The sequence below is a fragment of the Emydura macquarii genome, unplaced genomic scaffold (genome assembly GCF_026122565.2).
Source record: "Emydura macquarii macquarii isolate MOO-44397 ecotype Brisbane River unplaced genomic scaffold, CSIRO-AGI_Emac_v2 contig_1424, whole genome shotgun sequence".
Classification (NCBI taxonomy): Eukaryota; Metazoa; Chordata; order Testudines; family Chelidae; genus Emydura; species Emydura macquarii.
The window spans coordinates 688,508-701,801 of NW_027131561.1; the positions used below are offsets into that span (position 1 = coordinate 688,508).

Below are 13,294 nucleotides of genomic sequence, written 5' to 3' on the forward strand. Positions count from 1 at the left end.
AATGCTCTGCTGTGACCGCTCTGGGCGAGTTTTTTAACTGTGCTGCACCGCAGCAGTGTGCACAAGGAAAAGGCCATCCACGACTCAAGCCCTGGGAAATTTTGAATTCCCATTTTCTGCTTGGTCAGCATGGAGACAGAACTAGCACAACTGATGGCGACTGAACACCCCAAATACACTCTAGCCTGGAGTAGACCTGAGATGCTGGATTTCATCCGTCTGTGGGGAGAAGAGTCTGCTCAGGCACAGCTGCAATCCAGCAGAGGAAATGTCAATATCTATGGAAAGATATTGCGGGGCATGTTGGAGAAGGTGCACAACAGGACATGCAGCAGTGCTGTGTTAAAATCAAAGAACTCAGGCAGGCGTATCAAAAGACAATGGAGACCAACGGTCCTTCTTGTTCGTCACCAAAGACATGCCGCTTCTAGGATAAGCTGCATGAAGTTCTCAGCGGCGACCCCACCACTGCCCCCAGGCGCAGCATTGATACCTCGGGGAATCTGAGTCCAGGGCCATTTATGATGAGACTGTGGACGAGGAAGAGGAGGAGAATGGGAAGCAGGCAGGGGTATCCATTCCCCCAAGAGCCAGGAGCTGTTTATAAACCTGGAGCACCCCAGCCAGATGCAGGACAGCATGTTGACTGACCAAGATGCCGGAGAAGGCACCTCTGGTGAGTTTGGAATTTCAATCACAGCATTGGGTTTACATCCTCTAAAGTGTTCTGTTTAATACGAAACATTTTTTTAAGTTGTAATGGGGATAGGCTTCCCTATAGGTGCTTCAACTATGCAGAGGGTTACCCCCAGAAAAGACTGTTTATGTGAACAGGGATGGCCTGAGAATCCTTCACAGGTATCTCCAGGAAATTTTCATGGAAGTATTCGGCAATCCTTTGCAGGAGGTTTCTTGGGAGGGCAGCTTTATTTCTTCCACCGTGATACAACACTTGGCCATGCCACTCCATTATTAAATTTTCTGGCATCATCACAGAATACAGCATAGCAGCATGTATCCAGACGCTTGCAGTAACTGCTCCCTTTCCGCCTGTGTCACCCTCAGGATACTAATATCACATAGGGTTACCTAGAGTGCAAATTTAGAATACATGTGCTCATACCAAAAACAACAGTGCATGTGGTTCCTCTCCCAGGCCAGTTTCTGGCTCACTCAACCAAAGTTTTCCTAACATGAGGTTGCTCTGGACGGCAGGGATCAGGGATTGCGTGTTAATGTGTTTTCTCCTGCCCAATTTCTCCCCCCTCCCAACAGCTCCTCTAGGTTCAAAACCCGATTTTTGGGAAGCTAAACAATGTTCCCTGGTCATGTTTCTGGGGGGAAGGGGACAAATGTCCCAAACATATTCTGTGCTCCAGGGATTTCCAAAAACTGGAGGCACGAGCCCCTTACTCACCACACAGACCCATGGAAGAGGTGGTGAATGTGATTCTAGGCTACTGTTCACGTCAGAATAATACGGGGAGTGATTTTTACATGGCAACCTTGCATTTCTCTCATGGTATGCACTAACAATGGTTGCTTTGTGTGCCTTGCAGTGGAAAGCGTGGCCTTCAGTGCATCCTCTACTCCTGCGGAGAGGCTGTCGCAGATTAGAAGGCGGAAAAAGAGAACCTGGGATGACATGTTCAACGAGAGAATAATTCTACAGGGCAGCTGACAAAGGGCTCAGAGCCTGGAGGATTTCATGGTCCGAAAAACTGGACATGGTCATGGAGAGCAGCCCAGGAACATAAGCACGCAACGCAGGGCGAGATGCTGCGGATAATGAGAGACCAAATCAGACACGTTGAGCCATCTTGTTGAGCTTCAGGAACAGCAGTGGCAGGATAGACTCCCTTTGCAGCCCCTGCAGAACCTGCAGTAACAATCGTTGTCTTCCGAAGCTCCCACCCCCACCTGTTCCAGGAGGAGGTTGGGCAGGGTGCAGTATGTACTCCATTTGACTCCGGAAGGGGTGAATAGGAGGAGAAGGCAGCCATTCTAAGAACTTTCAATCTGCAGGCTTTTGTGCAAGCAGTGTTTGTTTTCTCCCTGCCCTCCAATTCCATGAGAATGGTTGCTAACAGTTACATTATTTTCCTTTCCCTCTATTGTTATGTATGTGTAATAAAAGTCAACTTCTTTGTAATTAAGTCCTCTTTATTTATTAAATTAATGTGGGTGGTGGGGGGAAGGGAAAGTGCTGTGACAGTACAGTAATGGAGAGGATGGTCTGGGAAGGCAAAGCACAGATAAGTGGCGTCCATTGCTATGGCTCAATACAAAAGCGGGTTTTCAAAGTTTCCATGAGGCACAGCGCTCCCCGTTGGGCTCTCAGCATTGCGCTGGTATCTGGCCATTCAAAGTTTGCGGGCAGCCGATCTGCCTCCACAACCCAACCCAGTGGAAACTTCTCTCCCTTTGTCTCGCAGACATTATGGAGCACAGAGCAGGCACAGATAACTACGGGGATATTGCTTTCACTGAGGTCTAACCTGAGCAAACTGCATCAGCGAGCCTTTAAACGTCCAAAGGCACATTCCACCAATATTCTGCACTTGCTCAGCCTATTATTGAACTGCTCCTTATCGCTATCCAGGTGCCCAGTGTACAGCTTCAAGGGCCATGGGAGCAAGGGGTAGGCTGAATCTCCCAGGATCACTACTGGCATTTCAACATCATCAATAGTTATTTTTTGGTCTGGGACAAAAATCTCCACTTGCATCTTTCTGAACAGACCTGAGTTCTTACAGATGCGCACGTCATGCACCTTCCCAGACCACCCCACCCTGATGTCGATAAAACACCCCCTGTGCTTGCCAACACCATGGGAAAGTATCCTTTTCCGTTTATGAACTCTGTGGCAGGTGGTCTGGTGTTAAGATAGGGATGTTCATGCCATCTATCACCCCATCAGAGTTAGGGAATCCCATCGCTGCAAACCTATGTCCTGAACGTTTCCCAAACTCACTGTCCTTGTTAGCAGAAGTCTGTTAATGGACCTGCACACTTGTATCACAGCAGCTTCCACAGTGGATTTACCAACTCCAAATTGATTCCCAACTGACCAGTAGCAGACTGGTGTTGCAAGTTTCCACAGACCAATGGCCACTCGCTTCTCCACTGTCTGAGCAGGTCTCAAATTAGTATTTCAGGGTTCGGGACAGCTCTACACAAAGTTCCAGGAAAATAGCCTTACACATCTGAAAGTTCTGCAGCCAATGCTCATCATCCCAGATCTTCATAATGATGCAATCCCACCAGTCAGTGCTTGTTTCCCGGGACCAGAAACGGCGCTCCCTGGAGTTCAGCTGCTGTGTGAAAATCAGCAGCAAATGGGAATTGTTTCGTTCTATGGTTTGCAGCAGGGCGGCTTGAGTAACATCGCAATTTTCCGCTCTGCAGCTCCTCTCTTGGCCTTGGAAATACTGCAGGATAAGTCACAAAGTGTTTGTGATGCTCACAACAAACTGAGCGGGCGCCATGCTTCTTGGGCAATGGCGTACGCACAGTTGATGCAGGGTTTCAAAAAGTGGCACAAAAAATGTTCATTTGTTTGCTGTTCACATCAGGGGAGGGAGGACATTTCAGAAGGGGGAAAGGAGAGTGCAATTCGGGGGAAAGGGAGGTGCGATTGTTAGACAAAAGTCCACAGGGGGGCTCCATTTAAAAAGTTTGAGCACCACTGCTTTAGAGGTTTGATGTATCACAGCACTAGCAGCTGAAAAAATTACAAAGTTAGTGCACATGAGCAAAAGATAAGTGACTTTACACCATGACACAGCACTATTGTATGACACTATTAACTGACTGTGTGCTGCTATTTGGTGGGTTAGTCAAGTGGATACCTGAAGATAAAGGTCGTGTTTACACTCTAGACACTACAACAACACAGCTATGGCACTATAGCTATATGCTATAGCACTGAAGTATAGATGCTTCCTACAATGGTGGAAGGGTTTTAATCCATATCTCTGAGCCGCGGTAGCTAAGAAGACAGAAGAATTCTCCTGCTGACCTAATGGCATCTACACTGGAGTTTAGGTTAGCATAGAGATGTGAATTTTTCACACCTGAACGATATAGCTATGTTGACCTGACTTTTAAGTGACGACCAGGCCAGAGTAAGAACATATTAGTAGGAAAGCAGGAGAGAGAGAATGTGCAGTTATAGGAAATGACAGAAAGACAGAGGAGAAATTAGAAATTGAGGATGGACTATGATATAATATCTTATAGAAACTCTGAAGACAGGAGATTTATTTTCCCCGTGTTATTGTTGCTTGAGAGGGTGATCTCCTCCACGATAAGTAAAGAGCATACCTCCAAAGATGATTATCTTTAGGTTGTATACACTGAATTAATTTGTTTGACAAATGATGCTCAATGTGTGTATGTTTATGGGGTAGTTTTAGTCTGTGTTAAAATATAAATAAAGTGATCTTTTTTCCTCTTTTAAAAAAAAAAGTCAGAATCTGGTTTTGAAGATAAATGCATAATAAGATACATGCAACAGCAGCTGCAGTAGCAGAGTGGGGGTCCTTGCCTTGTCCTCAAATTGGCTCTCATTGTTATTACTGTGTAGCCATAGCCAAAGCATTGCTATATCTGATCTGGGCCTACGCAGGCACAGACTGAAAGGGAGCACATCAGAATTTAATCAAATAATAAATTCAGGCAGACAGCTGCTGCCAAGTTAAGCTTTGGAATCCCAGCAGGAACCCACTGTTAATGCATCAGCACTAGTCTTCCATGTGAATAGGGCACTTTATCACTATCTTACTGATTGGGGCTGAGTCAGGTCTCTCTTACCCTAGTGTAAATTAACAATAATTCTGCTGAAGTCCATGCGTTTACACAAGTGTGAAACCAGTGTGGGGGGAGACACTACTGCCAACTTTTATGTGTGTGCAAGCAGTTAAGAGAAAAATCTGTCCCTGAACACTTCACACAATGTACTCTTGAACAATTTAGTGATTGAGCTTTAATAACCTCATCATTAAACTATTTTATTATTTTAATTGGTCTCATAGGTTGAATGGAATCATGTTCATTCCCAAAGCGCACACACCTCTTATAACTTAAAACAATCAACATCAGCATTATGGGTGAAATCCCAGATCTGTTGAAATTAATGGGATTTTTGCCACTGACTTCAGTGAAGCCAGGATTTCACCCTAAGACTTAACAATTATTGGGGGCATTTCCATAGTTAAGAGTTCTCCACAAGTATTTTTTAGTGCACATTTTGCAACAAAGCGTAAGTGCATGTGGTTTTTGCAGAACAAGTGCTAGTGAGAGGATGGCAAGTGAGCTCTTTCAGTGTATTTAACCTGAAAATGCAAGATTGTCCTGTTGAAATTCTTGCAAAATGGGGGGGGGGGGGAGGAACTTTCACAAACAGAGCCAAATTCCTAAAATATTTTCTAGTGATTTATTAACTACACTGTGTGCTACTTATTGATGTGCTTCGTTGCAGCTGAAATTTTGTCAGGGACAAGTAAAATGAACCCAAAGTAACTAGCTGTTTTGTAAATGGGTTATGGGAATGTGCTCTGTGAGAGAGTACTTCATACTTCTCATCATAAGCATTTTGTAAGTCACTATTTTTTACTGGCAACACTTCTCAAATATTAGCAAGCCATTGTAGGAACAAATGACCTCTGCCATTCATAGTCATGTTCACTACAAGGAATACAAAATTTTCAATTTGAAGAAAATGCCAATGAGAAATTACCTACCAGGACTCCCTAGGAAGACAAGTGCTATATCTGACTTCTCTTCCCAGATCAGTATCTCATTCAGTGTGCTCTAGATTTTTGAGCACCTCAAGAATTTTTTTGGCTAATCTCTTTTTGTCAAAAGCGGTTTGTTAAAATGGAGTTTTTTTTGTGTGGAAACGCATGAGTTGCTATGAAACTTTTTCCTTAGGAAGGTCTCTGAGGTCCAGGATGGAATTTCTGACCAGATGAAAGAAAGTAACATTAACCCACTATTGAGTAATAGCCTGGTGGCTGGGGTGCTCATTTAGGGTGTAGGAGACCCACGTTGAAGTCCCTGTGCTGCTTGATTCACAACCATGGACTTGAACTTTGCTCTTCACGTCCCAGGCGAGTGCACTGGACAGTTGGCTATGCTGGGATGGCTTCTCTTCTTCATTTCAATAGGTCTTTATTTTGTTCTGAATCAGAATAGAAACAAATGTCAAAACATCAGAATTTTCATGAAACAGAAGTCTTTTTTTCCAGACAGTCCTAGTCTTTTTCCTATTCCCCTAGAGAGTCTGGTAATCTTAAAGCATGCCTGTCCATTTTTAAAAATGCACTGGAAACATTCTACTTCCCACACTCCTCCTCAGAAAGAAAGGGGGGGCCAGATCCTCAACTGGTATAAATTGACAGAACTCCACATGCTTTAATGGAACTCTGCCAATTTACACCACTTGAGTATCTGGGCCTGGGTCTCCTCACTCCAATTTGAAAAACCTGTTGTGGGCAGTGAGGGGGAGAGGGTGTTGTCACGTGGTTAGAGAACGGATTTGTAACTCAGATGTAGTGGTTCTACTCCTGGATGGCACTGGCTTGATATGTAGCTCTGAAGAAGCCATTTTGGCTTGGCTTTAACTAGAAAAGCTTACTATGTTGGTTAAAGGTAGGATTTTTTTTTGTGTCGATGCAATTTTACTGTTATGGCTTATTTTGCTTTCTGAAACAGAATAAGCTATATTGGTATAACTGCATCAGCACAAGGAGGGGTTTGTCCTTTAACTATCCCACTAAAGTTAAAGTTTCAAAATTTTCTAGTGTGGACGGGTCCTTAGATTATCTGTGCCTCAGTTTACCTCTTTGAAAAATGAGCATGGTACTGCAGTAATTTATTAACTCGTATTTGTAAACTGCTTTTGAGATCCTTGTATAAAAGTGCTAAACAAGTGCAAAGTATCTTTATGTTGTGTTGGATGATCAAATAAGGGCCTCGTCTACACTGGCGACTTAGGTCGACTTAAAGTCACTTAAGTCCACTTTATTACACCCGTGTCTACACTGGCACCACTGTTAAGTCAAATTAAGGTGCCTGTAAAATCGACTTAATAAGATCACCTCTGCACATGGCGTAGCACCTAATTCAAATTTGTTAAATCGATTTAGTGTCAGTGTAGACACAACGGAAATGTACAAATAAAGACTTTGCTGTTAACCATTTGTAGTAATGCAGGACTTCCTTACAGTTGGCCTTAGCCTCCAGGAACACCCTCCTTTCTCATGGATGCCTGTGGATCTGCCAGGTTTGGAAGTGGGCTCTGCTGTCTAGTCTGTGGGAGGACTTCTGCAAGGAGATGCCTGTGAGTGCATGAGATGATGCTCTTAATTACAGGTCCCAGATCATACGGAGTAAACTTAAGGTTTCCAATTTTGTTAAAAGTAAAATTAGTTGATTACAATCTGAACATGCACTTTTTCTTAAAAAAAATATATTAGAACTACAAGTAAACTTCTTCACATTCCTTCAGCATTTTGAGACTTGACACTGAGTACAACATTTACACTGCTCCCCTCAAAATGAGCATTATAGGACACATAAGGAAATTATTGTAGGCTTTTGCTCTGTTTTCTACTTTCAGGTTAGTTCTGGGAATGAACTCAGATTAATTCCAAACCTCAAGGCTTGACTAATACCAAAATGTAAAGAGCACTTTATGCCATCTCAGGCCCTAGAATACATCCATAAAGCTAACCAATACAAATGCTGCTATGTAGCTGAAACAAGAGTATTTCTGTTTGAATTATGAAGATAAAATAGAGGGCCAGTCCTGCCTGCACATTAGTCAACTGGGTTCCTCATATGTGTAAAAGCCACAGGATTGGGTACTGAATTCGCTTGAACAAGAAGCACTTTCTAATAGTACATATATTTTCTAACCGTCTTTCTTAATAATGCTGCAAAAATAGTGCAGTTGTTTACAGATGCTATTAAGTTGTTTCAGTCTATTAAGATCTTTTCAGTCAGAATGGCCTTTAGGTGTTTGTTTTTTCTTGTCTCACTTTAAATGAAGAATCAATGGAAAAGCACACAACAGTCTGCAGGAAGCATGATTGTTGCCTGTCTCTACAGACTGCAGATTCCTTAGAAATATAAAAGTGTTTCACACAGAAAACAAAAACATAACAGCTACCTAGCTAAATCCAGCACTGATCTCACAACTTGTGTCCTCTTCAGTGAGTAGCATGAACAAACTATTGGAAATTCCAGTTGCAAATGTTCAAATGGCTCCTAATGGCAGCTAGATTTAAGAACGGAGTAAAAGATTAATTGAGCTACTGGTTGCTAGTGCTATTACAGAAATAAATGGTCACCAGTAAAATATAGACTGTTATTACTAAGTTGCTATGACACTTGAAAATCTTGTGCCTGATCTCACTCCCATTTTGCCAGGTGTCCAGTTTTTGACCAGAAAGTCAAGTTGAAAAGAGAACCTAGAAGTATCTAGTCAATACTGTGGGGAGTGGGGAGGTGCTGGGTCATCAACTGGTGCCAGCCATGGGTGTAGTTTGGGGGGGCATTGCTCCCACTGTCCCCCCACCCCCAATTTCTGCAACCACAGAGCAGGGCTTGCACTGCTCATCCTGTGTGTGTGGGGGGGGGGCCTCTGTACTTCCCCACTGTGCACTGGCTGGCTTGGCCACTCTCCCCAGCAGAGGAGGGCAGCTCCAGGCTGCTGCCTCCTGGGTCCTAGTGCCTGTAGTCATCCTCTACTCTGTGGGTCCTGTTTCTGTATGACGGTGAGTGACCATGAGGTGTGGGGAAGAGGCAGTGGGGAATGAAGGGGAATGGGATAGGGCAGGGGGAAGGGAAGAGAATGGGGGAAAGAGGGAGGGTGATGGGGGAGTGGGATGCAGCTGGGAAGAGAATGGAGAGGAAGGGGATAGAGGGATGCGGCAGGGGGAAAAGAAGGGAATAGGGTACGGTTGCTACTCATCCAGGTTTTACCCGGGCAGTCTGGTTTTTGGCTTCTGTGTCCTTCAGGTGCCACTTAGGATGGCCAGGTGTCTGGTTTTCAGGTGTCTGGTGTCTGGCCAGCCTAAATGGCGCTAGAACCAAAAGTCTGATTACTGTGGGGCAGTCAGAGGCACCGGGTCATTAACCCGTGCTAGCCCCTGCAGGCAGGGTACTTGAGACAATCCAGTAAAGAGGGTGGAAGGGAAGGAACGAGTGACAGGAGCCAGGAGGCTTTGGGGGAAAGAGGCAGGGCTGGGGCGGACCTTGGGGGGAAAGAGAAGGGGCATGGGTGGGGCCTGGGGTATCCAGTTACCAGCATTTAGAAAGGTGGCAACCCTAATTAACGACAATAGATGTCTTGCCATCCACTTCTACAAGAACATGATCAGGCCCTAGTTATGAGCCTAATTCTTTGTATGCTTAGGCAGTGTAGTGCTGAACATAGATATGAGGAATTTTTTACTTGATATAACTTTTAACCCCTTCAGCAATTACATAAATTAATTATTATTTTTCAGTGTTTTTACTTAAAGAGATAGTTGTGCCAGTATTGGGCCTCTTATGAGAAAAGTGTCTATCATTTAATAGGATCTGAGTAGATAAACACCGAACACATAATAGGCAAATTTTTTAAAAATATTGGCTGCATTCTTGTTAGTTTGAATCTTTTGTGCTTTCAGTGGTATATGGAGAGGAAGTTGAAACATGTTTTATATTAGATCAGGTCTAAACATTTTGAATTTTCAGCTTATACAGTGATCAAAATTTTTCAAACACATTTTAGTGATTTTTCCATCCAGTTCTATTTTACAGATTAATGTATAAATATAAAGGTAGCATTCCAAATATCCATACCTGATTTCAGTTTCATTTTTGGCATATATATATATATGTAGACTCTGAACTTTCCTCATATCTTGGTTGTGCTTTTTTCAGTCCTGCCTCTCTGCCAGAGTTAAAGAAATGTAATTTATCGACGGCAGAATTAAAGATTTACAGCCCAAATAAAAAAAAAAAAAAAAAAAAGTCTTTGCATGGACTGACGAGCTAATCCTGTTATAAGGGTCTTATCTGATCTAAGTATAATAACTTTAAAATCAGGAATTCTATTTAAAATGACCCACGTAATTTAAAATTGGATCCTTCATAAATCTAAAAATGCCTCCTTTGTGTCCTTAAGCGGAGTATGTTTGATTATAATTCAATTTAAATGAAACCCCTGGCATTTGCAGAGACTCAAAATTAACACTTTAACTTGAATACTGTATTTGGTGTAGAACATCACAAGCAAAAAAATAATGGAATTACATGTATCTCCTTAATATTACTCCTCTTCAGTATTAAAACAAAGCACATTTATACAGAACAAATTGCACAGGGGAATTTTAAGTAACTGCAGCCTGTGAACATACTGCCAATCACAAATTTGCCATGACATAATGCAAAGGTAGCGATAATTTTGGCTTCAAACTAAAAAGTCTTATTTCTTTGGAAGGTTCAGTAACTGTATGGGTTAAACTAGCAGACACATTTGGGGAGACATTCTAGGAAGATGGCTAAGAGGCACATGGGAATTCCCTTATTATCTTCCTTAATTGTTGTTTCAAATATATAAATTAAAGGAAACATTCAAAAATGAGTGACAAGAGACCTGCATCATGGAATACGCCAGGCTAATGCACCAGGTGGTTCCCTTTGTAGACATTATTCGAAGCAATCCCCAACTTCACATGCATAGGGTTCTCCTTCTTTATATATATATATAAAAAAAACCACAATTGTATTCAAATCTGAAAATCTCTCCTTTTCATGCTCCTGTCTCATTGAGTAGCACTGACAGCTAAAAGGAGGATACAGGGAATACTAGATTAAAACCTAAGGACTATGGAGAATTTGGGAATCACCTTTGTTCGAGGAGAGGTTTAAACTTAAGCTAGTTTCTCTTTCGTCACCCCACCTCTACATATTACTCATTACACTGTTTAGCAAAGGGTCTGTAATACAATCAGGCATACATAAAGACGTAAATTCATCCCTGTTGTGTCATGAATATTCATTTTTTCTGGTAGTTGGATTTTACTTTGTTCATGGGGCCTATCCTGTTCCTATTGAAGTCAATGGCAAAAACTCCCATGGGTTTAAATGGAAACAGCACTGTGCCTTAAAATGTCCTCATTTGTAACCAGAATTATTTAATTTCCTTGACCCTGAACTTGTCTATTTAAAGTAAGACCCATCTTTAAACATAACTAATGGTAGCACAGTATTAAAGTACCATATGTATGTACAGCATTAGCAAATATTTAACATTACCATACATGTCATAATGTTAAATATTTGCTAATACTGTACATATATATGAATGACCATAAAAATGAAATGAATCTCTTCTCACAGGCTCCTTATTGACATCATGGGATATGCACAGCTGCCGATGAGAATAGAATATGGCTCATCAACTACAAGTATGGGAAGTTTAAAACTGCAAAGCAGGACAGATACATTGGCCTAAGCATAGTGCTTCTTATTGCTATGCAGAAGACTTGGGCTCAATTTCTGCTCCCAGCCTGTCTCCTTGGGCTGTGTAGGGCTGAAAGGGCTGAGAAAGGCCTTCCCTAAAAGTACAGAGTGCTTCATGTTCAATGGTGCGGCTGTCCGAATGATTGAAGAACATCATTCTTCTATGATGAGGTGACTGGCTCTGTGGATGTAGGGCAGGTGGTGGATGTGATATACCTTGACTTTAGCAAAGCTTTTGATACTGTCTCTCACGGTATCTTATCAGCAAGTTAAAGAAGTATGGGTTGGATGAATGGACTATAAAACGGATAGAGAACTGGCTAGAGCATAGGGCTCAACGAGTAGTGATCAATGGCTCCATGTCTAGCTGGCAACCGGTCACAAGCGGAGTTCCCCAGGGGTCGGTCCTGGGGCCGGTTTTGTTCAACACCTTTATTAATGATCTGGAGGATGGAGTAGACTGCACCCTCAGCAAGTTTGTGGATGACACTAAGCTGGGGGGAGTGGTAGATACCCTGGAAGGTAGGGATAGGATACAGAAGGACCTAAACAAACTGGAGGATTGGTCCAAAAGAAATCTAATGAGGTTCAACAAAGAAAAGTGCAGGGTCCTCCACTTAGGAAGGAAGAATCCCATGCACAGCTATAGACTGGGGACTGACGAGCTAGGCAGCAGTTCTGCAGAAAAGGACCTGGGGGTAACAGTGGATAAAAAGCTGGATATGAGTCAGCAGTGTGCCCTGGTTGTCAAGAAGGCTAATAGCATATTGGGCTGCATTAGAAGGAGCATTGCCAGCAGGTCGCAGGAAGTGATTATTGGTAAGGCCACATTTAGAGTATTGTGTCCAGTTTTGGGCCCCCCACTAAAAAAAGGATGTAGAGAAGTTGGAGAGAGTCCAGCGGAGGGCAACAAAAATGATTAGGGGGCTGGAACACAGGACTTATGAGGAGAGGCTAAGGAAACTGGGCTTGTTTAGTCTGCAAAAGAGAAGAATGAGGGGGGATTTGATAGCAGCCTTTAACTACCTGAAAGGGGGTTCCAGGGAGGATGGGCTATGCTGTTCTCGGTGGTGGCAGATGACAGAACAATGAGTAATGGTCTCAAGTTGCAGTTGGGGAGGTCTAGGTTGGACATTAGGAAAAAGTTTTTCACTAGGAGGGTGGTGAAGCACTGGAATGGGTTACCTAGGGAGGTGATGGAATCTCCATCTTTAGAGGTTTTTAAGCTGAGGCTTGACAAAGCCCTGGCTGGGATGATATAGCTGAGGTTAGTCCTGCTTTGAGCAGGGGGTTGGACTAGATGACCTCCTGAGGTCCCTTCCAACTCTAATATTCTATGATTCTATGATTCTATCACTAGCTGGCTCTGAAAATTGTTCCTTCTTGTACAATTCATCTGGGAAGATGGTGGCCATGATGAGGCTTTGAAGGAAGTGGGGTTAAGATTGGAAACCTAATGTAGGATAATGTTAATGGATTTGATGTGAAGATGGAATTTTGGAACAGGAGAAGAACTGTGTAAAATCAATCTCTATATATCTAAGAATCATAATGCAAAAATATAAGAACTTTAGCAATTTGTAAAAATATTTTGTAATATGAAGTATTTTGTAATATGAATCAGCACTGCTAACATTAGCATCAATGTTAAGCCTTTGTGAAAGTTTACATCAATTCTGACTGTACAGCACCTAGCACAATGAGGTCCTGATCCATTACTAGGGCTCCAAGGTGCTCTGGTAATACAAATAATAGTAAATAATGTCTGAAATAT

The 13,294-nt window shown here is 42.7% G+C and overlaps 1 long non-coding RNA gene across 1 annotated transcript in view; it reads right to left on the minus strand.

The window, feature by feature from the left end:
- Positions 1-2,156: 2,156 nt before the first annotated feature.
- Positions 2,157-13,294, minus strand: part of LOC137156287 (uncharacterized) — a 29,504-nt gene continuing 18,366 nt past the window's right edge. Inside the window, exons 2-4 of the long non-coding RNA XR_010920731.1 lie at positions 9,856-9,946; positions 7,230-7,343; positions 2,157-6,184 (exon numbers count right to left, since the gene is read on the minus strand). This is a non-coding gene — a long non-coding RNA (uncharacterized lncRNA). The remainder of the gene's footprint in view (positions 6,185-7,229; positions 7,344-9,855; positions 9,947-13,294) is intronic.